General features: G+C 38.0%; 1 protein-coding gene and 1 long non-coding RNA gene across 4 annotated transcripts in view; one reads left to right on the forward strand and one right to left on the reverse strand.

Moving 5' to 3' along the window:
* Window positions 1-17,937, forward strand: part of LOC133554739 (uncharacterized) — a 77,995-nt gene extending 60,058 nt beyond the window's left edge. The window contains exons 2-3 of the long non-coding RNA XR_009807195.1: window positions 15,533-15,667; window positions 16,885-17,937. This is a non-coding gene — a long non-coding RNA (uncharacterized LOC133554739). The remainder of the gene's footprint in view (window positions 1-15,532; window positions 15,668-16,884) is intronic.
* Window positions 1-22,294, reverse strand: part of LOC133554737 (thymocyte selection-associated high mobility group box protein TOX-like) — a 249,231-nt gene that overhangs the window by 47,066 nt on the left and 179,871 nt on the right. The gene's annotated exons all lie outside the window — the stretch shown is intronic.

Consider the following 22,294-nt stretch of genomic DNA (forward strand, 5'->3'; position numbering starts at 1 on the left):
AAAACCTACTCCAAAGTTGGTCTGACAGGTAAAATCACGGCACAATAACTTAAAAATAAAGACAACTTAAGATTGTTTTCTTTGTTTAGAAATAGATACATTCTGAAATTGTACAAATCATAATGTTGTTTCTTTCTTTTTTATTTTTTTTACAATTACCTGTTGCGGTTAATAGTATATATATTTTGTTTGGTGTTATTTATATTTTCTGAGTAAATTATGTGATAATGTTCATCAGTCAACTCATTGGTGTTAATTTTCAATCCATCAAGATGAAAATATTATACCAAAATCAAACTACAGGATGTTATTTATGTAGTTTGATCATATTCCTCGACTGATGTACTAACCTCACGCAGTTTATTTGGTACATATGTAGCATCATTTAGAAAGATACAAATAATTGCTATTGCGACATCCAGTGGACACATTTCGAACAGCGGTTTCTTTCATTCAAAAATTTTAGGTTATCTTTTATACTTAGCAAATTAGTCCCGCGGGCCAGATAAAACCTGTTCAAGGGCCTGATTCAGGCTTCGGGCCGTACGTTTGACACCGCTGATCTAAAACAATGTGATAGTATAATTATATAGAAAAATCATTATTACATTTTACTACACACATTTGTTTAAGAATGAAGTCACAATTACAAAATATTAAAAATAGCAACCATGTAAACAAAAACAGTTAAAATAACTTTCAAATTAAGTAATTTGCCTGACATATACACATATAGTATTGATCCCAGCATGCCAGTATTGATATGATACCAACACCCACCTTGGTATCGATATTATATTTTTATGCCCACTCTTAATTAAAATGTTCAGTATATAGAAAAACATCTTGCAGATTGACTTTACCTCACTGCTTGCCACTCAGCATCAAGGGTTGGAATTGGGGGTTAAATCACTAAAAGGATTCCTGAGCGTGGCCACCGCTGCTGCCCACTGCTCCCTTCACCTACCAGGGGGTGGAACAATGGGATGGGTCAAATGCAGAGAGTAATTTCACCACACCGAGAGTGTGTGTGACTATCATTGGTACTTTAATGTCGATACAGTGTAATACATAATTTACAAGTAAACACAATAACTATGATTTTATTTCCACAAATGATGTATACAACCAAAGTAATATTTACTGTGGCAAAAAATACCTTTTTTATTTTTATTTTACAGTGTTCTTTTTCTTCTCGCTCTAAAGTTTACCAGCAAACCACCACTTACTGGACAGGCATAGTCACATAGTCTCTGGAACTCTTTGAGAAACAAATCAGTAATTTGTGGTGATATTACAAGGGACTATGGTTACAGTATTTTTCTGTGAAATAACAGTTAAATGCTGGTGGTATTGCAATCTTCACAGTCATTTGTGGTAATGTCTCAGTTCATTTTGACAAAACACTGTTAAATGATTTGAAACCCTGGTCTTTTTTCTTTTTCTTTTTTTTTACAGTGTAGTGCAATATAGCTGATGTGTTTATTTGCGAAAACACATATCACAGGTGAGAATATGTTTAATGCATTCAAGATGTTGCAATACTAGTATTGCAACATGTATCTATGATGATGATTGTGTGTAACTAAACCATGCATTGAGGTATTATGTAGACACTGCAACATATATATATATATATATATATATATATATATATATATATATATTTTTTTTTATATATATTTTTATATATAAAATACATACAGTATATATCTTCCTACAAGCGGCCAGTAGGAGTCACTATTGAAGTGATGTCACTCTGAGCCCACAGTCATAGATTTTGTACCAGGGATGTAAATCTTCAGTGAAAGGGGGGTAGAGGCCACGCTGTCTAATAATTAATTTTACAACTGTAATTCTGATGATGATGTCAGTGGTGATGGAGGACAAGCTGTGCAGGGACCATGTGCACGTCCGCTTTTGCTCATTGCCCTTTCTATTTCAACCGCACCTTGAGAGACAATTCACACACATTCAATCTAGGTAAATGTCACTCAGCATCAGAGCAGGCTATTATTTACATTAACAGCTCCATAATAACTCTCAAGCATTCTGGTTTTCATCCAACAAACTATCGAGAGCAAGCTGCGGGTTGACAGAACAGATTTACACGGTGGTTAGAAATACAAATATTGTGCACTTATTGGGAGATATAAACAGCGTGCTTCATAAGTCTAAATATATTTTTGCACTCAGCTTTCTAGTTTACCATCAAAAGACTAAACTACGGTGTCAGCCTTAGCTTGCTCATCCCATCAGCGTTTCTGTTGTTGTCTGAGGGAGAAAGCGAGAGACGGAAAACGGGGGGAGGTGGATGATATGGAGGAGGGTGGGGGTCGCTGTAATTCTGAATGGAGAGCACTGCATCGGCAAGACAAGATTAGAATTGACAGCCTGATAACTGCGTCGCTATGAAAACAGCCGAGAGAAGGAGATGTGCAGAGAAGAAGAAGAAGAAGGGAGAGGGCGATGAAATGGGACGAGCTCAGACATGCGGGCTGACAGTTTAAAAAGACGGGGAAATTAGACAATAAAAGCAGGTAAATGCAGCTGCCCGGTCAGAGTGTGAATGCTCAATATGCATCACCATCACCATCATCATCATTGCGTACAGCGAGCAGCCGCGTCGGAGACGGCTGCTCGCTATGTTGACTTCATAAAAACAAACATATAAAATCTCTCATGACATGATGGTCATTGCAGACGAGCATGACGCAGAGGCTAAACACAGCAGTGAGTGGTTTACAAAGATTGTAAGGTGCCACTGAACAATGAAGATGCACACAGCATTGGCCAACAGTTGTAGTGAATGCACCGCCAAGGCGACGTATAATCCATGCTTTATGCGAGAACGCAGGCAAAAACTATCCATTACCATAATGTGTGGTTTAAAACTAAACTGGAACTCGGTAACTTTTATGAGATCATACTTAGACATCTTTTATTTTTCACTCAACTGCCCGAATGTTATTTTACCCCTCTTACAAAAACAAACATGACACATTCTTGAAATGAAGAGCACATACTCCGAACCAAATTATAGCCGCCATAAAGAATCCCGTGTTTACAATACAGCCCAGTGCAAAGGCGCAGTTACTTCTGCTTTTATTCGGTGCTCTGAAATCCGAGCGCAACACAGTGGCCACAAAAATTCCCACAGAGGAAGGCATAGAGAGGTGTTCACGACATGTAAACCACTTGCAAGGCTGGGCTGCAGAGACGAGAGTCATAAAGACGGTCGGCGATGACAAAGAGTGACGATTCATAAGTTCTACAATTCAAATTAACGCTCATTACAGAATCACCAGATCCTCTCACACTATCCTGTTTACAAGGACTGAATTTGCACTGAGTCGGCGGTGATGGCACGACTCTGGGGACACACTGACAGGAACAGATCAAATTTAATTGTCGTCATTTGCAAAGATTCCCTTGAGTCATTTCATTGCTTTGCAGATGTCAACAGCTGCCAGTCGGACTCTGGGAAGTGGAGACCGCGAGCAATGTGCCACAGCGTTAACGCCATTTGAAATGTTTATGATGGCAATGAGCTAGCAAGGATCCTAAAAGGCAGCAGCTAAACTGTTGTTCAGGTGGTTATTGTGTGAGGTGGGCTATTGTGTATCAAGTGTAAGCATTGGCTGGTTTTAAGGAACAAGGTATTAAAAAATGACTGTTTGTATGTACAGTGCATCTTTTTTCAGTTACTTTTTAATACTTTATACTAGGGCTGGGTTGATATGGCCTTTTTTTAATATCTCGATATTTTTAGGCCATGTCACCATAAATGATGTATATCTCGATATTTTGCCTTAGCCTTGAATAAACACTTGATGTATATAATCACAGCAGTATGATGATTCTATGTGTCTACATTAAAACATTCTTGTTCATACTGCATTAATATATGCTCATTTTAAACTTACATGCAGAGAGGGAACTAACAACTAAGTCAATTGACCAAAACTGTATTTATTAAACAGTTATTAAGTATTGGCAAACATATTCATGTCATTTCAAAACAGAAAGTGCAAGATTGTCAGAGACATTTTAAAACAAGCTATTAGTGCACTTTTGTGCATGATGTCACTAAGATAATATATCAAAACAACACTAAATTGAAGTGCACTTTTTGTACAGAATGTCACTACAATAGTTTAAAACCAATAAAGTGCACTTTTGTGCATGATGTCACACAAGATATTTCAATAACTGTCAAATAAAAATAAGCTGCATAATAGGAAAACAAATAGCTATGTGGTAGGTTACTGCGGACGTTATCTTCATATGTTGTTCACTATTTTTTTCATAAAGTGTTGATGTGGAAATTGTTGCCTTGGCATTTTGTTCTTGTGGCACCGAATGAAGATACCATTCTGGCCCACTTAGGAATAGATTTTCCTCAATGCGGCCATGACTTTGAAACCCATGTTCTCGACCACCATTTTTTTTACCTTAATATGCGTCAAATCCTAGTCCTGTCCGTACGATATAAACAAAAGTGAACATTAAAAATCCTTTAGGTCGTGCATGGCTGCAGCTCTGCAGTCAGTATGACAAATGAAGGAGGGAAATCACCTCAACTTTTTCTTTCATTGTACAGTAAGGGTGTAACGGTACATAAAAGTTTCGGTTCGGTATGTACCTCGGTTTAGAGGTCACGGTTCGGTTCATTTTAGGTACAGTAGGAAAACAACAAAATATAAATTTTTTGGTTATTTCTTTACTAAATTTGTAAACAATGGCTTTATCCTTTAAACATTGGGAACACTATAATAATTTTGCCCACGTTAATCCACATTAAACTGCCTCAAGTTGTTGCTTTGATTAAATAAAATGACAAAACTTTTCTTCTACATATAAAAAGTGCAACATTAAACAGTTTCAAGTCAACTCATCATTTATTACAGCATTTGGGAAGCCTGTAGTCGACTTTTATTATGTAAATGTTCTATTTTTGTCAACATGTGAGAGCAGGGACCCTGCCATTCAAAACTAGGCTGCTAAATTACTAATGATTAATGTAATTATAGCTGAAAAAATAGTACAATAGCAATAGGAGAGACTATTCATCCCTGAACATCATGGACTCCATGTTAGTTCATGTGAAATAACAGACAGACAGGGCTTTGCTGCCCCTAACACACGCACACACACAGGCACACCCACACACACACACACACACACACAGCAAAATTAACTAACGTTACGCTAAAAGCTAATTAGCCTTCACCTCAAGCCAGAACTGCGAGCGAGCTGAGCTGCAGTTTAAGTTTCTAGAAGGTCAACGGGCTCATAGTGATGCTAGTAGTAGTTGTGACTGGGAAGTGTTTTTTTTATAATTTGGGGAGAGTACGATGTCTGCTGCTAAACACATATCTGCTCGGCGCTGAAGCATTGACAACATGCGTTCTGAATACGCACTGCTGATTGGCTGTTACATCGCCCTGAATACGCACTGCTGATTGGCTTTTTATGTAACCAATCAGATGGTTGTGTGGGCGGGACAATGCTGGGTGCTCAGACAGAGGCAGAAAGCAGAGCAGCTTGTTAAGACTTTAGCTTACAAACTTGTTCGATACACCTCCGAACCGGACCGAAACCCCCGTACTGAAACGGTTCAATACATACAGTATACATGTACCATTACACCCCTAATGTACAGTGTTCCCATCATTATTGTTATTTTTTGTTTTATTAATGTGTTGAACTTCAGTAAAATGTATCTAAATGTATTTAGCTGTTGATATAACTTATTTATTTTTATCCCTTTTAGTTTTTCTCTTATCATTAACTTTTTTGCAGAAGCTGACTCGAGGAGAAACACACACACATTCCAAAGCACCTGTACGGCGCAGTGCCTGTGCACCTGGCAAGAAACATCTATTATATTATATTCATTTAAAATTACCAAATTGGCTGTGTGGCAATGCTTTACCGGCCGTAAAAAATACTGACGACCACAGTGGAGGAAGGAGGTCGCCCAATGTGCTAAAAATGCTTGTGAAAATGGTAGCAAGACAAAGGCAACACACCGAACATGATCAACATGTTATATTCGAGGTAAAGTTAAAGCTGTCTTTAGATGAACTACCCTTTACGTCTGGCATCCATCCATCCATCCATTTCCTACCGCTTGTCCCTTTTTGGGGTCGCGGGGGGTCGCTGGTGCCTATCTCAGCTGCATTCGGGCGGACAAGTCGCCACCTCATCGCAGGGCCAACACAGATAGACAGACAACATTCATACTCACATTCACACACTAGGGCCAATTTAGTGTTGCCAATCAACCTATCCCCGGGTGCATGTCTTTGGAGGTGGGAGGAAGCCGGAGTACCCGGAGGGAACCCACAAAGTCACGGGGAGAACATGCAAACTCCACACAGAAAGATCCCGAGCTCTGGATTGAACCCAAGTCTACTCAGGAAACTTCGTATTGTGAGACAGATGCACTAACCCCTGGTCCACTGTGCTGCCCACGTCTGGCATTACTGAGTCAAATACTAGTGTGTTACCGCGGAAGATACCTAGCCAATTGGCTAACATGACACGATCAAAGAAAAAAGACACAGGGATGCTGTTGTGTTAAAATAAAGTTACAATTGAGGCAGTACATCAATCAAAACTCATCACAATTCAACAAATTCAAAACTGTCGTTGACAAATTTGTGAAATTGTGTTAGGTGTAAATATAAACGGAATACAATGATTTGCAAATCCTTTTCAACCCATATTCAATTGAATGGACTACAAAGACAAAATATTTGATGTTCAAACTCATAAACTTAATTTTTTTTGCAAAAATTAATTAACTTAGCATTTCATGGCTGCAACACGTGCCAAAGTTGTTGGAAAAGGGCATGTTCACCACTGTGTTACATCACCTTTTCTTTCAACAACACTAAATAAACGTTTGGAAACTGAAGAAATTAATTGTTGAAAGTGGAATTCTTTCCCATTCTTGTTTTATGTAGAGCTTCAGTCGTTCAACAGTCCGGGCTTTTGAACTTTGCGCCTATAACAATCTGAATGGTTATTTTCGTCTTTGTTCTGGAGAACACCACGTCCTCTGTTTCCAAATATAATTTGAAATGTGGACTCGTCAGACCACAGAACACCTTTCCACTTTGCGTCAGTCTATCTTAGATGAGCTCAGGCCCAACCAAGCTGCGGGCGTTTCGGGATATTGTTGATAAATGGGTTTGGCTTTGCATAGTAGAGTTTTAACTTGCACTTACAGATGTAGCGACCAACTGTAGTTACTGACTGTGGTTTTATGAAGTGTTCCTGAGCCCATATGGTGATATCCTTTACACACTGATGTCGGTTTTTGATGCAGTACCGCCTGAGGGAACAAAAGTCCGTATTATCATCGCTTACGTGCAGTGATGTCTCCAGATTTCTCCTTTTTGATGATTTTACGAACAATAGATGGTAAAATCCCTAAATTCCTTGCAATAGCTCGTTGAGAAATGTTGTTCTAAAACTTTTCGACAATTTGCTTACAAAGTGGTGACCCTCGCCCCATCCTTGTTTGTGAATTATTTAGCATTTCATGGAAGGTGCTTTTATACCCAATCATGGCACCCTCCTGTTCCCAATTAGCCAGCACATCTGTGGGATGTTCCAAATAAGTGTTTGATGAGCATTCCTCAACTTTATCAGTATTTATTGCCAACTTTCTCAACTTCTTTGTCACGTGTTGCTGGCATCAAATTCTAAAGTTAATAATTATTTGCAAAAAAAAAAAAATGTTTATCAGTTTGAACATCAAATATGTTGTCTTTGTAGCATATTCAATTGAATATGGGTTGAAAATGATTTGCAAATCATTGTATTCCGTTTATATTTACATCTAACACCATTTCCCAACTCATATGGAAACGGAGTTTGTATGATTTTGACTGTTACTACACTTCATATATACAGAACTTACAGCATGTATATACAACTGAGATGGAGGTTTTTCAATGTTTTTAGAGCATTTTATAGGCAGAATAGATCGAATCCCCATTAACTCCATTGTAAGCTGACTTTTGTTACAGTGGTGTATATTTATAAGTGAGAATGCATAAAAAAAGAAAAACCTATGTGTTATTTTCGCACATAAGGTATGTGAATAATAGACACAATTCATAAACAAGTGCAGTTTCCCAATAAGCTCCTGCCTACTTGTATTTTTGTTTTTAAAATCTTGTTGTTCTTAAATCAATTATTTATGTCGCAAATTTTTTGATCCACTTCGTGACTGCATTTATCTATGTATTTTTAACGCAAAAAATATTTGTGTGGAATGCATTAAAAAACTCCACTTTGTCTATCTTAAATACATATTCATCACTTCATCATGTTCTGTTACATTAATAGGTAAAATTACTGTTTCGCAGAAAACTTATTTGTGTATTCTTTTCAATGAAAATATTTCAAAATAACATACTTAAGAGCTGAAATTACAATAACATACCGTGTTATTTTTACCTAACTTATCATACCGTCAGATTCTCATACCAACCCATTTTTATTTAAGTGTGTCAACTTAATGTACTACCTCTTAGCTATGGGTACTCGGACCGTTTGACAACAATGTTTTTTTTGAAACATGAAATGAAGATGAAAAAAGATATAGTTCTGCATCATCTTTTGTAGATACACACACACACACACACACACACACACACACACACACACATACATATATATATGTATGTGTGTGTATATATAATAATAAATATCCATGTGTGTGTGTGTGTGTGTGTGTGTGTATATATATAAATAAATATATGTATATATACATACGTACATATATACAAATATACATACATATATATATATACTGTACATATATATAAACACATAGGTATATATGTGTACATATATTTACTGTACACACACATAAATAAAAATATATATGTGTATATATATATGTGTATATAATATATATATATATATATATATATATATATATATATATATATATATAGGGCTTCACGGTGGCAGAAGGGTTAGTGCGTCTGCCTCACAATACGAAGGTCCTGCAGTCCTGGGTTCAAATCCAGGCTCGGGATCTTTCTGTGTGGAGTTTGCATGTTCTCCCCGTGAATGCGTGAGTTCCCTCCGGGTACTCCGGCTTCCTCCCACTTCCAAAGACATGCACCTGGGGATAGGTTGATTGGCAACACTAAATTGGCCCTAGTGTGTGAATGTGAGTGTGAATGTTGTCTGTCTATCTGTGTTGGCCCTGCGATGAGGTGGCGACTTGTCCAGGGTGTACCCCGCCTTCCGCCCGACTGTAACTGAGATAGGCGCCAGCGCCCCCCGCAACCCCAAAAGGGAATACGCGGTAGAAAATGGATGGATACATACATATATATATATACTGTACATATATATAAACACATAGGTATATATGTGTACATATATTTACTGTACACACACATAAATAAAAATATATATGTGTATATATATATGTGTATATAATATATATATATATATATATATATATATATATATATATATATATATATAGGGCTTCACGGTGGCAGAAGGGTTAGTGCGTCTGCCTCACAATACGAAGGTCCTGCAGTCCTGGGTTCAAATCCAGGCTCGGGATCTTTCTGTGTGGAGTTTGCATGTTCTCCCCGTGAATGCGTGAGTTCCCTCCGGGTACTCCGGCTTCCTCCCACTTCCAAAGACATGCACCTGGGGATAGGTTGATTGGCAACACTAAATTGGCCCTAGTGTGTGAATGTGAGTGTGAATGTTGTCTGTCTATCTGTGTTGGCCCTGCGATGAGGTGGCGACTTGTCCAGGGTATACCCCGCCTTCCGCCCGATTGTAGCTGAGATAGGCGCCAGCGCCCCCCGCGACCCCGAAAGGGAATAAGCGGTAGAAGATGGATGGATGGGATGGATATATATATATATATATATATATATATATTTATATATATATATATAAATGCATTTTTGCAATATACATATGTAAAGACATCTTGCAAATGCAATTGTAGTGTGGTATGGAGCATCTCCTAAACACTCTGAGTGATGGAGCAGTGTAGAGCATAGGGCAGCTGTTACACACTCTAAGCCTTAGTGGGTTTATAAATAGATAAACGGCTACGGTTAAAGCAGCAACAACACTGAGAATAATGCAAATGAAAATGCCATAACATGTATGAGAAAAAAGAGGGTTCTTTAAAAGTTGCATGCTGATTATCTACGATGCAGCAGCCATGCTTCGTGTGGATACAGCCATTGATGAGGAACTATTGAATTTTATTTTGTTTATGAATTACTGCATTTTAAACTGAGGGGAACAATCTAGCTAGCTTGTCAAACATACATACGTTTAGTGGTTATGTAGATATTCATTTTGTTTTTATGGACATCTGCAAGCAATATACAGCACTATCAAGATTGGTCTTGCATAATGTGGAGGACAAAAAGAGAGTGTAAACAGAGCTGTTTGATGCTTAAACCTTCTGACCATAAATGGAATACAAAATACTAGTTTGCCTGTTCAAACATTATACAACATGTGATCATCAGACTAAACGTCTCCTCACAGTGCTTCAGATTGTATAAAATCTTTAAATCACCCCCATGTGCAAGTAGGTGACGTTTGGTGTGTGTTTTTTTTTTTTTTCGATATGTCTTGAAAATACACCATGCACTTTTCATCTGGAAGCTATTACAGCTCCATGTCAGAGCAGCCATCTGTAAGCAATGAGCAGGACTGCATGTCAAAGCCACCTCACAGATCTCTGAGCTGCACAGGCAGGCAATCATTCAGAGAGCAGCAGTCATCAAATAAAAATACAGCCGAGCCCAAACAATCATCAACCGGAAGTCAAGATCCATGGTTTTGGTTAAAATAAAATACAAGTACATTAAAGGACTTAACAGTAAGCATCATATAGACCTGATCTAGCAGAGATTGTGTGTTCCGGCCAGCTTTTGTGATATGCTGCAATATGGAACCATCCACTAATATTATCTTTTGCAGATACTTTCATTCAAATTTCAAGCAAGAATCAAAGCGGGAGTCAAGCTGCATGATTTAAGAGAAAAAGACTGACAGCTCTGAGGATCTCCTCTCAGCACTGGGCCGACTTAATTAGACTAAATTGCAAAGTATAGACCCTTGTATTTGGTAATGTGGTCAAAACAGAGGCAAGTGAGACGCTAATTAGATTAACGGTAGTTTAACGAGCCGTTGAAGGGGCCTATCCAGATTGGATTTTAATAAATAGCGGCAAAAAGCATCTGCTGTGCACTTCCTGGCTCTCTTGGCATCCTAATTGGCCCCAGTGGGTTGCTGTAGCTCAGCACTGCACCGTGCAATGTATAAACCTGGGGAAAAGGCAAAAAGATGATGCTCCATCTAGCTAGGTATGAGACAGGAAATAAAAATGTTCTTCACAGCTGAGACACGGACATGGAAATTAGAATTTTCTCTCCGGATCCTCAATGTGGATGTTTGTATGAGGGAATATCAGAAAGATCAAATGGAATAACCTTGTTCTGTTGTCAGTTTGCAAGCTATAATGTCCCCGTGATGAGGTCTTTGTAGAGGAAAAAGCTCAGAAAGAAAAGAAAAAAACAATTAATCAAACATGAATGAGCGACCATAGCGGGGTTATTTCCATAGCAACAGCCCGAGGGGACAACTTGAACCCTTTAATGTGAGCTGGTGATGTCTCTTTGTAAACATCTGCTCAGCGGGGGGGAGAAAGCCAATGAGAGAGCCTGGCAACAGAGGCATCACAGGGCAGCAACCTCTTGATAGGGATCGAAGTTTCCATTATCTAGTGCTGAAAGGACCGAAAAGTGGTTGGCGTGTTGCATTAGGCAACATTTCGAATCACTGCAGAACCTTAAAGAGCTGATAAACAATATGTAAATGATTGTGAAAGAAAAAGCTTCCTCACTGTGGAAGTATCGTAGAGCACCAAAGCTGCATAAAAGAACCCCAAATATCTTTGATATTATTCCTCGACACATTGCGCAATGATATACACACATAATCTCTCTCGTGCTCACGCTTTGTGGCGTTTGCTATTATAGAGGCTCTTCCAGCATCCAGCCATGACCAACAATGAGTTCATAAATGCGAAATGTAAAAAAAAATACCCCATTCATATCATAAAAAGCTTAACAGATCCATGCACTCTTTTCTCTTCACTGGACCCTCAAAACATCCTCAACCGCATTCAGAACCCAGCCACCTACTTTCTTACCAGTAAATCCTCATCACTGGCTGCCCATTCAGCAGCTTTTCTTTTCTTAGTACTAACACTGCAGTGCATGAGAGGTATCTGGGCTGGTCCAACAGTACTATATATAGACCACAAAAGTAGTGTACCATCAAAATGATTTAGTAGCCGTTTTTCCTAAAGTACCAGTAAAGTGTAAAAAGAAGTTGCTTCTATATTGAAGCTATTATCATATATATCGGATTTATGACACCTGAAGACTTCCAAAGTTTGCGAATAAATAGATGTGATCAAAATATTCTATTCTATTCTAAAAAAAATAGTATCAATCTCTCAGAGAGTCCCGAGCAATTTTGGGAGTTAATGAGGAAGCCTGTCACAAGATCTGTGACGTAGTGTTAGGAACCAGTAATTCCATTGCCATCAACAACAATGCTAAACAACCTGACTCTGTGAGAGCCAACAACGATTACTTTGGGAAAATTATAATCCAGAACCTTATATTCTTTAAGCTAAAATACAAATAGGATGAGTGATATGTTTTAGAAGCCGAGCGCTAAACGGACGCAGTTTTACTTAAACACTATAGCATCCATCATCAGCATTGCTAGGTGCTAAATATACAAACTAACCATAATAAACCAAGTACTTACTGTACAATTTTAGATGTCGCTGGGATCCCGACCGACAGGACGCTCACATAATTCCGTTTAGATGACGACACAATCGTAAAAAAACGTTGCCGCAACTACCTTACCTTTATGGGACGTAAAAGTCGACCAACCTCTCTGTCCATGGCCACATTTGTCTACTACCTGGTGAGAGATGCATGAATTATAATCTAGAACAACAGCGTAAGATAGCATTAGCTCACTGCTATCAATGCACCGTTAAAATAGGTCATCAGCATTAACGCTTAAAATATTACTCATATTTGGATAATTTTCAGGTCACGACATATATATGAAGCATTGCTGGCGGTTTCTAGATGTTTTTTGAGCGTACAATGAGCGTTACAGAGGACCCTCCATCTGTTGACACAATTGTTAGCTATTTATTTACGACTTTCAATGTATTACAAAAAAAAAAAATCCAAGCAAATGTGCTCTTGTTTTACAAAAGAATTGTGAATGATTGACAGCACATCTCTTTTCAGTTTTTGTGTGTATTTCCAGTATGACTGATCTGATCAGATGGTCAGAGTGCAGAAGCGTTATTACAGTGACGTAGACCAACACCGGTTACACTTGTATAGCGCTGTGGAGAGGGGCGTGGTCTTGCTCAAGGACACAACGGAAGGGAAGACGTTGGTAGTAGGTGGGGATTGAACCAGGAACCCTCACGTTGCTGGCACGGTCACTCTACCAACCACGCCACGCCATCCTAGAATCTACAGAAATTGCCAAACATGTTGGGAGTGGAATATTCAAAATGGCCGAGTGAATAAGTGGCATTTTGTGATGTTTAGATAGTATTTTCACATACTTTGCAGATTGTAAATACATTTGGATATGGTTTAATGGATACTCCGGCTTCCTCCCACTTCCAAAGACATGCACCTGGGGATAGGTTGATTGGAAACACTAAATTGGCCCTAGTGTGTGAATGTGAGTGTGAATGTTGTCTGTCCATCTGTGTTGGCCCTGCGATGAGGTAGCGACTTGTCCAGGGTGTACCCTGCCTTCCGCCCAATTGTAGCTGAGATAGGCGCCAGCGCCCCCCGCGACCCTGAAAGGGAATAAGCGGTAGAAAATGGATGGATGGATGGATACAATGAAACTCAATTACATTACCACACGCATATAAAGTCAACTTGTTGTTCCACTCTCCTGGTACTTTAAAGGGACCATTGATGAATTTAATCTTTTCTGACTTATAAATGTTGTTAACACTTTGGATACCCGTGTTGCATTTTAGCGCGATCTTTCACGCAGCTTTTCATGTCTTTGTTCGCAAGATTTTGCAATCTGGCTTCATTGTGATGTCACAATGTTCCTATTTGGACCTTAATCAAGCTTTTTCCTTGTATCCAGGCTGTGAGGAAACACAAAAAAGGTAGGATAAAGTAATATTTAATCTAATCTTGGCATGCGCAGAATAAAACTGACATGCAACATCTAGTAACATAAAAAGAAAAGAAAAAAAAAACATAAAAGCAGCTTTTTTCATGCAGGTCTGAAACGACTGAAACGGTTGTAGCTAATGTTGTGACCGGGTGAATCTTCATAATAATTATGACGTTTATTTTCGTGTCTGAAAAGAAATAGCGGTGTGGACTTAAGATATATTTTCTAACAGTGTAGATTTTTACAAGCTCAATTATGATACTTTTGGAGAGGGTGGGGCGTAGTTTCATTTGCAATCTGAAAATGGAGACAGAAATGTGCGTTACAAATGTGACAAAGGAGCACAATTTATGCAAAATGTACACCAAAGCATTTCTAGTCCATATTATCTAGACCAGTGGTTCTCAAATGGGGGTACGCGTACCCCTGGGGATACTGAGGCAAATGCAGAGGACAAATTTCACCACACCTAGTGTGTGTGTGACAATCATTGGTACTTTAACTTTAACTTGAAGGTATGCCAGGAGGTACTTGAGATTTTTTTTAAATATTCTAAAAATAGCAACAATTCAAAAATCCTTTATAAATATATTTATTGAATAATACTTCAACAAAACATGAATTTAAGTTCATAAACTGTGGGGGAAAAAATACAACATTGCAATATTCAGTGTTGAGAACTAGATATTTTGTGGACATGTTCCATAAATATTCATGTTAAAGATTTATTTTTTTGTAAAGAAATGTTTTGAATGAAGTTCATGAATCCAGATGGATCTCTATTACAATCCCCAAAGAGGGCACTTTAAGTTGATGATTACTTCTATGTGTAGAAATCTTTATTTATAATTTAATTACTTGTTTATTTTTCAACAAGTTTTTAGTTATTTTTATATCTTTTTATCCAAATAGTTCAAGAAAGACCACTACAAAAGAGCAATACTTTGCAATGTTATACAATTTAATAAATCAGCAACTGAATACATAGTGCGGTATTTTACTTCTTTATCTCTTTTTTTCAACCAAAAATGCTTTGCTCTGATTAGGGGGTACTTGAATTAAAAAAAATGTTCACAGGGGGGCCACCACTGAAAAAAGGTTGAGAACCACTGATCCAAACCACAAGGGTGTGTTTTAAATGTAGATCAAAATCACCACATACACTCTGCTTGTTAGCTGTTGCTTTAAAAATACTCTTCTACTGTTTTGCAGTGTATATCTGCTCATTGACTGTAATGTTTACCTTTCTCAGATCTTCATTTTGGCAGCAGAAGAAAATCTGGAACTGGTAAAGCTGAAATTATCTCATGTGGACCTAACTTTACACTTTTTTTGATTGCTGTGATCTGTAAAATCAAGTTCAGAGATGAGGAACATCGATTTTACGGTCAGTCGCCAAAATTGTACTGTAAAAATAACTGTGGTACCGTTTTTTAATTTACAGTAATGCACTGTAAAAAAATTGCCATAAATTTTGATGTAAAAGCAACAGTAGTGCAGTTTTTTTAATTTACAGTAATTTTGATGTAAAAAACAAAAAAACAAACAAAAAACAATTACAGTAAAATTCAGGTGGCTCAGTTGCCAGTTTTTACCGGAAAATCTATATATATTTTTTTGCAGGCTAACTAGAAGGATTGGAAAGTATTGGACCTTACGGTTTCTACTAAAATTGCCGTACATTTTCCGGTAAAAAAAAAAACCTGGCAGTTCAGTCACCAGCCTTTTAATGTAAAAGCAACAGTGGTACATTTTTTTGTATTTACACTAACTTTGGTGTAAAAAAACAAACAAACAAACAAAAAAAAAAATTACAGTAAAATTCAGGTGGCTCAGCTGCCAGTTTTTAAATAGATATTTTTTTGCAGGCTAACTAGTTGCCATCTATTGGATCTTCCGGTTTTTACTACAACATTTTTATATATGGAGTTAGGAGGCAAAATTCCTCTCTCGGGTTGCTGTCTCATGGTAAAAATCACTCATTGGCCCGCAAACGATTTCACGTTGGCCCTTTGAAGCAAAAAGTTTGGGCAACCCTGATTTAGATCGTTCTCTAAAATTAAACTCCAAAAACCTTTGTTTTTCCTATTGTAGATATTGTGGCGATGTCTGAACAACGCTATTGTTCCCAGTCATTATTTTATCTGTACCTCTGTGGCAGATGCTTGCTTGCTTTTATGTCTCTTTTTCCATGCAGAGCGTGATTGTTTCTTTCCGTGGGCTGCCGTGCCTTATTAGAGACCTTTATTGGTTGCTATGGAGCTGCAAAGCTAATTATTTTTGGTTTTTGTTATAAATTTGCTTGGTTCCATGAAATTTACAATGACGATTTTACAGAGCAAAAGAGAGAGACCTGGTTGCAAACTAAAAGGCTGAGCTGCATAAGTATATAGTAGTAGAAAAAGTATGGTAATTATGTCAACCACAATGTCCCCTACATTTATAGGGTAAAAAAACAAACAAGCAAGTCCTTAGTGGGTAGATGGGTGGAGGTAAGTGCACTGGAACAGTCCCAGTCAGATGCTTTCTTGAAGAAATAGCCAGCAAACTAGATACCTCATTGTTTTTAAAATAAAACTGCAATTGTGTTACTCTTTCTTGCAGAAACTACCAAACATTAACTGTGATTGTGCAACCTGGCAGCAACTCCGCAAGCAAGAAGCAGGAACCCGTCTCTTTCTCCTGTCCCAAACCTCAGTGGTTCCTTGGGCAAGAGTAATGGCTCCTCTGCGCTGGGCTGTGCCATGCTATTGTAGAATCACAGAGCGGTTAATTGAAACAAATGACTCTAATAATGGGACATTATCCCCACAGGCTGACTTTGTGGCGGGCCTAATTAGCGTAGCATTGCTGACGAGGAGGACGAGTCATCGCTCGGATCCCTCAAAGGAAGCAGCCGAGGAGCCGCTTTAAAGCGGGCAGGGAGGGATTCTCCCACTTCCAACGCAGAAAGGGTGGCATGCTCTCGCGCTCTCAAACGCGGGGCGGGCAATGCAATTTCGTCGGACCCTCTGAGGAGGATTCCTAGGGTAGCCAACTCCCGGAAAATAAATAAAGGGGAACTTGTTGGCTATCTCAACCCCTACAGACCTAGTGAGTTCTTCTTTGTTGTATTTGTGTGAATGATTCTTAAATGATTTGACTCAGTTTACTTAAATGCACAATATGGAGTAACATGAATACATCGAAAACAAATTGTTTGATACATATTAGGGGTGTGGGAAAAAATAGATTTGAATCGGAATCGAATTGTTTACGTTGTGCGATTCAGAATCGATTCTCATTTTTAAAAAATCGATTTTCTTTTTTTATTATTATTTTTTTTTATCAATCCAACAAACCACTACACAGCAATACCATAACAATGCAATCCAATTCCAAAACCAAACCTGACCCAGCAACACTCAGAACTGCAATAAACAGAGCAAATTAGAGGAGACAAACACGACACAGAACAAACCAGAAGTAGTGAAACAAAAATGAATATTATCAACAACAGTATCAATATTAATTATAATTTCAGCATAGCAGTGATTAAAAATCCCTCACTGACATTATCACTAGACATTTATAAAAATAAAAAAAAAGAACAATAGTTTCACAGTGGCTTACAGTTGCATCGCATCTCATAAGCTTGACAACACACTGTGTCCAATGTTTTCACAAAGATATAATAAGTCATATTTTTGGTTCGTTTAATAGTTAAAACAAATTTACATTATTGCAATCAGTTGATAAAACATTGCCCTTTACAATTATAAAAACTTTTTTTTTTTTTTTAAATCTACTACTCTGCTAGCATGTCAGCAGACTGGGGTAGATCCTGCTGAAATCCTATGTATTGAATGAATACAGAATTGTTTTGAATCGGAAAAATATCGTTTTTGAATCGAGAATCGAATCGAATCGAAAAAATCCATATATTATCGAATCGTGACCCCAAGAATCGATATTGAATCGAATCATGGGACACCCAAAGATTCACAGCCCTAATACATATGTTTTTTGCAAAATAACAAGATTGAAAAGAAAAGAAAATACTTTTCTTGGGCTATTTCCTACTGGTTACTAGCAATGGATTGGGAATCAAAAACAGGTTCTTGTTCATAACCGGTTCCCAGTGTCAAAATTTCTTAGAATCGCTCGCCATTTTTTCAAAAGATTCCCTTAACGAAAGCGCCCAGGGGAAGAAGCCAAAGTTTGCCCACATTTTACAAGGAAAGATTGCAACAGCGCTACTTGTATTAATCACAAGGATGTTATTTAATCAAGAGGACACATAAGCAATACGCCGAGAGATTTGAACACAGAGCATTTTGCCTGAAGGAACTCTCCTAAAGGAATCAAAAAAGTACTATCTATCTGTCTGTCTGTCTGTCTGTCTGTCTGTCTGTCTGTCTGTCTGTCTGTCTGTCTGTCTGTCTGTCTGTCTGTCTGTCTGTCTGTCTGTCTGTCCGTCCGTCCGTCCATCCATCCATCCATCTCTCTATCTATCTATCTATCTATCTATCCATCTATCTGTCTGTCTGTCTATGCAATAACTATGAATGAATGCCACATTTTTGAACCGCGCCAATGTCGTGCCAGGCAGCAGTCCTGTAACGTAAATACAACAGGCACGAACAAAACACTGACTATCATGTTAGCGCTATGACCTGTTAAATTATAATCGATGCCTTCTCATTTAGATGAGCAAGACAAGACATATTCGGAATGGTTTAGGGGCGGGCAGTAATAACTCCAGTTCACGTTGGCTTTCACCACGGCAGAGAAGCGTACGCTCAGTCCAGGAAGGATGAATGTCACCGAGCATTGACTAAGTTTGTGGTTAAAAGCTTGCAACCCACATAGATGCTACTTTGGTAAGAGAATGTTCAGTTGTAGTCAGAGAAAAGTTGCATGTTTTCCTCCAACCACATTTTCACTCACTCATTATAAAGTACAGGTGGAACTCATAAAATTTTAATATGGTGTAAATGTCCGTTCATGTCAGCAATTCAACTTCAAATGTGAAACTATGTGATATACAGTAAACTCATTACATGCAAAGTGAGCTTTGTCAGGCTTTTATTTATCATCATTATGGTGCTCATGCCTTACTCTTTCTGAAAATACATTTTCTGAAAATTCACAATACATTGAGTTGCATGTTATGAGCCTATGTCATATATTAGTTGTAAATCTAAACACAATATTCTTTTTTTTTTTTTTTTTTAGTTTCCCCAGTATATTTTCTTGGAAGAATACAAAGATTCTTAAATGTTTTGAAAATGTCACTAAATGTTACATTATTGTATAATTTCCACTTGTTTTATTTTGTTAAATTCTACAAAAAAGTTATTTCTTGTTTACAGGCTGTGTGCCATCTAAGACCTGACCGTTGGCTCTGTAAGGTCATGTTAGCTCTAAACTAAACAAAATTGATGCTAACTCACCTTTTTGTTATCTTTTTTTTTTTCCAAATATGGATTGAGAGGAGACATCTTATCAATTCCCAACCTTACTGGTTACTCTTTCTGACACAGGGATCGAACTTTCACACATGTATACCATTAGTGGTAGTAGTGAGAGAACAGGTGAATTCTGCTGTCACATCCTTTTAATGGTGACAGGCCCGGGTAATAAGGTTACATTCAAATTTTCATCTGCATGGGTTTGTTTCAGTAGTAGCTCAACTTAAGAGTGCCCCTGCTTAAATATTTTTTTGAGAAAAAAGCTGTCTCGCTTTGAGTTGCAAGCAAAAATTCGACTTACACGCGTCGACATCAGTAGTTGGCGTAACACAATGAGATACGATCAAAACATCCGGTCTTATTCGCTTATTAATATAACTTTGTTTTTCTAAAAAGAATGTGAGTACAAACGACAGTGCTAAGAAGAAAAAGTAGATGGTATTCATTATATTAAAGAAATAAATAATCAGAAACAAAGTAATTTGAGCATATCACTGCTAGTCTGCACCACACTGAAGCAGAATGAGTCTGGCGCCAGCCAAGAATGTTGAAATAATATCTAAACAGCGGACATTTACCCATGACAATATGAGCAAGGTGCTGATGGTGTGTTTGACAGAGAAGCAGTTGGAACCGTAGAAGTCCACTCTCCAAGGAAAATGCTGTATATTGGTATTACAATACTTCAGTAGTAGATTTTATAAAACAGTATTTCTTCTCTAAATGTTATTTTCTTTTAAAAAGGCATGTAACATGTTAAAATGATGCTGTTTTGGAGGGCCAAGCACCAATTGATTGCAATTCATTTAAATGGGCCACAATTTGAGAGACAGGTCTTTTGAGTGAAGACCTACATCACAGAAACAATTAAGCTCATAAGTTAAGTTACTGCTGTAGTTGAGACTTAAATATTGATTGATTCTTTGGTTATTGTGCCTATTCCATGTGAAAATGCAGAATTTTAAACATCTACTTGGGCACCATTATTGCGTATCATTGATTAACAAGCATATCAATGTTAATTGTACTAATTACAGGTGTAATTATGGCAAGACTCCACGGAAGGCAACATGTTATTACTTACTCCCATTCAATTCTTTATCGACTGTCTGATTAATCATCTAATCCTAATGACACTATGTGTGTTATTTTCCCTCGCTCACCTTCAGTGGCCCGTAACAAAAGCGCAAAGCACACATGGGGTATTTCTTTCCAGATGCGCGTGGATAACTGCTCCAATCTGTTTCCTTCCCCAAATTGTTCACCCTTGTACTTTACAGTCCCAGAGAGTCAGCTGTAATGCAGTGTTCAAATCGCTGTGACCAAACTGTTTTAAATATTCATTAGTCGTAACAGTCGCCTAAGGTTGTTTGCGTTAGTGCCATGAATATTCATGGGCGCCAATGAATGTGCATTTGTTTTTAATGCTCAATCCGTTAATACTCCACTTCATTACTCCGAAGCCGGCATAATAAAGAGACGCAAAACAAAGCTTTACTTTTTAAAGCATCGTTCTCCTTTGGAAGCCGATTTGTTTCAGTTTAAATGAAAAGGGAGCGCCCTGCCAATTATCTTGCTGTCATTTCTCCTGACAACCGCAAGACACATTGTTTGCCCCTGTGCTGGAGTGTAACACACTGAAGGGCATCTGTCTTTTTTTGTTCCCTTATTTTTTTTTTAATGAAATGAAAAGCCACAACAGAAAACATTTCTACTACTCAAAAAAGTGATTTATCTGGGAATGTCACCGAGATGTCATATCTTCTCCAGTGAAAGGCAGCAGAGCATGCAGGTCATATGAGATATGTCTCAAAGCTTTGGAAATAGAGACAGCTGTTTCAATAAACACAAGTAATCCAAGAGCACAGAACATGTGAAGTCAAGTGCAAACTGCAATTTTCTGCTACATTCTTATTCTTTTTTTTTTTTTTTTGATGGACTTGATCTCAAATCACTTTTTTCCCACTATTGTTAGATGGCAATCCAAACGAATTTAGTGTGCATCTCCTACATCTCCACAGTCTGAGTTATCTCAGAGGATTTAATCCCACTGTGCTGTTTGCAACACATTGTACTGCAGACCCTCTTTGTACTCAGCCCTCTACTTTGTGTGCATCGTCAACTGTGGACGTCTGTCAGAGCGTCCCTCCTCTAAGATGTTTCACAACAATGATTTCTGTCCAGTGTTGATCTTCCAACTCTGACCTTTTTAATTGCTCCATTGGGCCCCAATCTAACAATCTCGGTGCTGCAAATAAACAGAGCAGTCCATATTGATTTTATGTCACTATTTTAAAATTGGTATTTTTTCTTCTCTTCTATTATCGCCCCCTGTCCTAAATGCCAAGTGATGCAAAAAAATTTCCTGTCAGATTACTGTAAATTAAGTCGAATGGAATCAAGCTCACATAACCTTGTTGCCATGAGTGACTCTGACAATGTCTGGCACACGCGTGGACACACACGCTCACAAACACATGCACAGACCCACACACACAAACACACACACACGGGCACTCTGCGACAGTTTAATTACGTTACAGTGCATCGTGAAACGCCTA

Source organism: Nerophis ophidion, linkage group LG06 (genome assembly GCF_033978795.1).
Source record: "Nerophis ophidion isolate RoL-2023_Sa linkage group LG06, RoL_Noph_v1.0, whole genome shotgun sequence".
In the NCBI taxonomy this organism is placed as follows: Eukaryota; Metazoa; Chordata; class Actinopteri; order Syngnathiformes; family Syngnathidae; genus Nerophis; species Nerophis ophidion.